Source organism: Microcebus murinus, chromosome 15, assembly GCF_040939455.1.
Source record: "Microcebus murinus isolate Inina chromosome 15, M.murinus_Inina_mat1.0, whole genome shotgun sequence".
NCBI classification, from domain to species: domain Eukaryota; kingdom Metazoa; phylum Chordata; class Mammalia; order Primates; family Cheirogaleidae; genus Microcebus; species Microcebus murinus.
In genome coordinates, this window is record NC_134118.1 from 4301243 (window position 1) to 4308002 (window position 6760).

The window sequence follows — 6760 nt, forward strand, 5'->3', positions numbered from 1 at the left end:
CGGGGCGGGGCGGATCGGACCGGGGCGGGGCGGACGGGGCGGGCGGGGCCGAAGTGCGCCGAGGGGGAGGGGGCCGGAGCGAGGCCGGCCCGGGGCGGGGCGGATCGGACCGGGGCGGACGGGGCGGGGCCGAAGTGCGCCGAGGGGGAGGGGGCCGGAGCGAGGCCGGGGCGGGGCGGATCGGACCGGGGCGGGGCGGACGGGGCGGGCGGGGCCGAAGTGCGCCGGTGGGGGAGGGGGCCGGAGCGAGGCCGGGGCGGGGCGGATCGGACCGGGCGGGGCCGAAGTGCGCCGGTGGGGGGCAGAGGGGGCTGGAGCGAGGCCGGCCCGGGGCGGGGCGGATCGGACCGGGGCGGACGGGGCGGGGCCGAAGTGCGCCGAGGGGGAGGGGGCTGGAGCGAGGCCGGCCCGGGGCGGGGCGGATCGGACCGGGGCGGGGCGGGCGGGGCCGAAGTGCGCCGAGGGGGAGGGGGCCGGAGCGAGGCCGGCCCGGCGCGGGGCTCACCGCCGCGGCGGGGCTGGGGGCGAGCGCGGGCCGCCGGGGAACTGCGCGCTGGGGCGCCGGCTGCTCCCCTGGCCCCGGGAGCGCCGAGGCGCGCGGACTCGCGACTCTGAGCCTGCGGCGCGGGGTCCCGCCCGCGGCTGTGCCCTGGCCCCGCGGGGCCCGGCGGGCGGGAGTCGTGGCCCCGAGGGCGTGCGGCCGCGGAGCGCCGGGCCCGCCTTGCAGGCGGGGTGGAGTAACAGTCGGTGCGTGTGCTTAAAAACAACCGCGTTATTCACCCCCAAAGGCGGAGGTTTACGGGCGCCTGGCGCTCAGAAAAGGTCTCTGGAATGTTTTAAACCAACTTTTTCTTTTCGTAACTTTTGGGTATTTTTTAGTTCTGCGGAAGCATTTACAGGGTGTCTTATTTGGGGAAGAATTCTTAAGAGTTGGAGGGGCCTTTGGGAGTCTCACCTTGCCCGGTCCCGAAGTCACCCCGGCTCCCCCGCCAAATCACGCCTCTAAATGGCTGCTGGGGTGCAGCATCCAGCGCTCCTGGGTGCCGCAGACACTGCAGCTGACACTCAGGGCTGCCGGCAGTGAGCCAGGCTCGCCATGACTCTGCCAACAAGCCCGAGGGACAGTGACGCCGCCTGGTTGTGCTGAAGTGGAAAGGAGGCCCAGAAGGATTAACCAGGTGAACTGCCTGAAGGCCTGAGATCGCTAGCGGGCAGAGTTCAAGTCTTAGTAAGTTTGTTCTTTCGGCCGATGGCTCTGTAGTTTCTCCAGGCAGGTCTGGGTGACGGTGTGGGTGGGGGCAAGACTCAAAGCCAGGGAGAACTCTGTTGGCTTATTCCAAAACCGTTCTCCAGCCACTGTACAGTGGGCACTGGTAGGCTGGGCTGCATCTCGAAAAGACCTTGGCCTCCCGGGCTGACCGGGCTGACCCTCGGAGGCAACGCAAATGCATTAGTCAGACGTTGCAAACACTGGAGTTTCATGGTCTCCAGAAGATGAAACAGCTCTCATAGAAACATTTTAAAAATCCCTTACTAGTAAGCATATTTGGATAGTGAAACTGTTCACAGAACAAGTGAACTCTTCTCAGGCCTATACCTACTGTGTTTCACACAGAGAAAATTGGGATGTGGGAAATTAGCTGTCTTTGTCAAGGTATAATTCTAAAAATATGGGAAAAGCATGTGTCAAAGATTTACTTAACTCATTAATTAGGGAACTAGCAGAACGCTATGGAAGCATTTAAAAGACTAGTTTTTATGGCCAATGTAATACAAGAATAGGAATATTAAACAGTTTTGTATCTAATTTTGCCGTCTATAGAACAATGAAACCATAACCTCTAGAGCAATTTTTTTCCTCCTGGATAGGTCATTTGCACCTGCAGGAGTTGTCATTTGCTAAAGCCCCAGTATGTGCCAGCGTTTGAGTGAAGGGAGGTGGTTGAGGAAACATGGCCGATGCGCCAGGGCCGGCTCTCAGCAGAAGGGAGCCCTTGCGGTTTGGGCGGATGCTCCTCCTGAGCATGAAGACCATCGTGTCCATGCCAAGCAGTTTAGCTTCTGTGCTGAGAGCAAGTGGAGAGCCATTGAAGAAGATGCCTGGCTATCCAGTTCCTGGTGAAACCATAGATGCCCGGTCTATCCTCAGAGTGTAATTCTTCTGGAAAAGAGTGATAAAGTCCAAAGCCCAGTCAAGACTTCATCCAAAGCTCTAATCTCCACCCTTTTGTTCTATATGATCAGGTTCCCACTGGAGCTTATGAAGATCTAGGGGAGGGGATTTCCAGCCTGGTTAGGCCCGATCTTCACAGTCTTGACTGCGGGACCAGTGCAGCCGCAGAGGGAGCTGATAGTGCTCTGGGTACAGAGACCGGGCCCCCTCCGGCACTCACAGGTGCCCAGGAGATGTTGTCTGGCTAACATGAATCTTTAGGGCCAGGTGTCTCCTTTCAGTGTAATGCTCAGTGATGGGGTGAAGGTTTCTCTTTTAAGATCACAGGGTAGAACGTACCATAGTAGAATGTTCCATTATGACTTTGTCAGTCCTAATGATGTTTTTTATTTCTGTTACTTAAATCATCAGATGCTCTTATCACAGCATGTAAAAACTCTGTCACATTCTGTCATGAGGAACTAGTCTGGCATCTCTGTCCAGGTTGCAATGCAAACTAGAAATCTGCAAAAGTCTTGGATTTCCTCACCTCACTGACACCTCACATCTATCAGTCACCCAAAACTTGTGATTCTGTCCCCTAAATATTGTGGGATTTGGTCCGCCTTATGGTTTTCTTCTACATGGTCTTCATGCAGGCCCTCATTGATTTTTGGATTACTGTTACTTGGATTACTATAGCAGCCGCTTACTAGGTTTGCCGAGTCAGTCCCACCTCTGCAATCTATTCTCTCCCTGTTTTCTGATTGAGCTCCCTAAATTGTAAATCTTATACTGCTCATAATTCTCCCCTGGTCTTCCCCCAAGACCGAAAATCTCATAGTGGGTCCCCATTGCCTTCCAAACAAATCCAAGCTGCTTAGCCTGGCATGCAAGGCCCTCAAAGTTTGGCCCTTGCCTACCTGCCCAGTCATCGCCCTCTGACCCTACACTTGTCCTTTCCATTCCAGGTGGACTTGGGATATTCAGCTTCTTCAAATCTCCACATTTCAAATCTCCACTCACAGTCCAGACAGTAGCGTATCCAGGAAGTCTTCTCTGGCCCACCCACTGGGTTTGTCCTCTCCTGCTGAGTTCCTGCAGTCCCCTGGGCTTCTAGCACCTATGTCACTACATTCATGGTTGATTAGTAACTTGTCTCATTACAAAGTGCACACCCTGGGAAGAATTCATTACTATATTAAATCTAATTTCCCATTTCCTGACACACTGCTTGACACAAAGTACTGTACTCTTTGAAGGTTTATTGAATGATGCATGAGCTTTTGAAAGTTCCTGTCTAGAACATGCTCTTCCACATTTGATAGTAAGTTGTGAGTCAATTGCTACCTTTTAATTAAGTTGTCAGAAGGCATTAACATGAGTGTTTTGTGCTTTGAATTATTTCTTTTTCAGTGAGTGGTAGCTCAAGGCAAAGAAATCTGACTATTGCCAGGTTCCTATGCTGAAATGAACTATGAAAAGTGGTACCAAGGAAATGATGATATTATTTAATCCTATAAATTTCTAGGGGGGAGATCTATTATAGCTTCTTCTATTAGTCATTAAAGATTATTAGACCATGTTCTATGTTCTGTATCATAATTGTGTCCTGCAGTAGTTTGATGACATTGCTTGAGATAAACTAAACCTGTGCTATTATCATGCTTCCTTTACAAAATCCTCTCTTTTTTCCTGGCTTTGTGTCACCTTCCTACACGGTCTTATATGTCAGAGCTCATGCAGAGATATTAAAAATAACATACTGGGATCTTACCTGCTATTAAGTGCCCTTTCTTATTCACAAACGCTATAATTTAGAGAAGAAAAACATCTCAGAAGAAAACACTTGACTCGTTTTATCGCCGCTAAGTTCCTCATGCTTGTGTCCAAGGTGATTTCACCCACTCTTTGTGTGCTGTGTGCGAGTATTAACCCAACTTTGTGCTTCAGGGTTACTTTTCAACTACTCTTCCATATCAAGGAAATCTCCCTCAGGTATTGCCCTCTAAGAAAGATTAGAGCTGATGGATATTACTGTGTAAGAAATGGCTGGGTCTTTTCCCCAGAGTCATTCTACTTTGTCTTGTTTACACCAAAGCTCAACTTACAACCTGTCCAAATGAATAGAAAAGAACACGAACAATGGCTACAATAGAGTCAGCCGAGGAGAGCCACAAAGAAAATGATAAAATACGTATTCAGCATAATGTTATTTATATGCATTCAAGGGCTGAGAGAGATGTTAGTGGATGGCATCCTTGCTGACTAAGCAGAGGTGGTCCAGCATCCTCTCTTACCTATGAGAAAGAAGTAAATTAAGAATTCCGTCCATAAATCACCAACTCAAGATGTTAAAAATGATTAAAAAGACACAGTCAATCCTCATTATTTGTGGATTCTGTATTTGGGAATTTGCCTAGTCAAAACTTATTTGTAATCCCAAATCAATGCTCACACGGCCTTTGTGGTCATTCTCAGACACGCCTAGAGGGGTGGAAAATTTGACATGCCTGAAGTACATGTTCACAGCTGAGTTTGAACAAGATGATCTACTTTCTTGTTTCAACTGTCTACTGTAAATACGTATCCTTGTGGTCTGTTTAGTGCCACATTTTTCATATGTTTGGTTTTTTGTTGGTGATTTGCTGTTTCAAACGCCCCCCAAGCACGACGCTGAAGTGCTGTTCGGTGTTGCTGACGCAGCAGTGCGGTGTGCCTTACGCAGGAGAGCGGGCGTTAGCTAAGCTTTGTTCAGGCACGAGTGACAGTGCTGTCGGTGAGCTCCATGTTGATGAATCAAGAGTGTATATTAAATGAGGTGTCTTTAAACACAAAGACACATAAAACAAGGTTATGCATCTACCGGTTGATGAAAATGTAACCAGAGGAAGCTCAAAGGAACCTAGTTCTGTATTACCCCTAGAAATAAGTCAGTATTGACTTATTCAGTGTTTGCTATGACTTTAGAAAATCTACCTAGCATGAATAATGAGAAATAAGTGTATATGCAGCCGTCTTAGCTTGGGCTCTCATAGAAGCAGACCTCAAGAGAGGAAGTTATTTGGGGACTGATCCCAGGAAACATTTGTGTGGGAGTAAGAAAGTAAGACAGGCAAGAAAATGCAGGCCGTGGAGGATGAATTTTCAAGCAAGTCACCTCTGTGGACGGAAGCTCAACTCTGCTCGAGAGGCCTGGGAACCAGTGAAGAACAGGTACCTCAGTGATCTTTCCTGAGTGGGGAGGGAGGCAATGTCTTTCTGAGTATTTGAGGATTTTTCAAATATCTTTCTCTTATTTCTAGGTTAATTCCATTATGTTCTAAGAAAATATTTGGTATGAATTAAATTTTTTAAAATTTCTTCAAGTGTTTTTTATGGCCCACTAAATGTTCTATCTTGGTGAATGTTCCATGTGCTTTCGAGAAGACTGTGCATCCTATAGCATTGTTGGGTGGATATTTTTAAACTGTCATTTACTGATTTTTTTTGCCTCCTTGTTCAATGGATAACTGAGAGGAATGTTAATGTTACCAAGCAGAATTTTAAATGTGTCTGTTTCTCCATTTAGCTCAATTAGGTTTTGCTTTATGCATTTTGGATCTCTGTTGTTAGCTGGGTATAAACTGATGTTGTATGTCTTCCTGATGGATTGAGGTTGTATCATTTCGTGCTGTTTCTTTTTATGGTAAGTGATTTCCTTTTATCTGAAATCTAATTTACTTGAATTAATATAGATAATACAGCTTTCTTTTGATTAGTGTTTGCATGGTTTATCTATTTTCACTATTTTACTTTAACATATATATATCATTATATTTAAAGTAGATTTCTTGTAGACATGTCATTTTTTTAAAAAAATCCATTTTGAGAATCTTTGTTTTTTAAATGATGTGTTTAGACCTTTACATTAAATGTGATTACTGATACCATTTTGTAAATTTTCTGTTTGTCTCCTCTGTTTTTTTATTTTTCGGTTCCCTCTCCCTGCCTTCTTTTGAAAATTTTTCAGTATTCTATTTTAATCTGTTAGCTTTTTTTGCTATATCTCTTTATATTAATATTTTTTTTTCATTGGTTGCTCTAGGGCTTATAATATACATACCTAAGTTTTCTGAGTCTATACAGAGTTAATATTTAACATTCAAGTAAAATAGAGAAGATTTGTAACTGGACAATTCTCTTTACCCTGTCCCTTTATGTTATCGCTGTCATATTATTGCATTTGGATACAGGACACCCCTCCCGGGGTTACAGTTTTTGCTTTCAACCTCCATATATGGTTTTAATGACTTTAAAAAAGAAATACATTATTTAACCAGATATTTATAATTTTTATTTTTTTAAATTCATTCCTGCAGTTCTAAATATTTTTCTGGGAACATTTTCCTTTAGCCTTAATTTCTTTTAGCAGTTTTTCTTAGAGTGGAAATATTGGCAATGAATTCTCTTTGTTTTCTTTTATCTGAAAATATCCCTATTTTACCTTTGTTCTTGAAGGATATTTTCACTGGATATAGAATTCTGAGTTGACATTTCTTTTCTTTCAGCACTTTAAAGATTTTGCTCCACTGCCCTTATGGTTTCTGGTGAGGAACTGCTGATAAT

General features: G+C 46.0%; 1 long non-coding RNA gene across 1 annotated transcript; it reads left to right on the plus strand.

The window, feature by feature from the left end:
• The first annotated feature begins 514 nt into the window (after nt 1-514).
• On the plus strand, nt 515-3737 carry LOC105873467 (uncharacterized). Its single transcript, XR_012923208.1, has 2 exons — nt 515-1228; nt 1870-3737. It is a non-coding gene; the product is annotated as an uncharacterized LOC105873467 (long non-coding RNA).
• The last annotated feature ends 3023 nt before the right edge of the window (nt 3738-6760 follow it).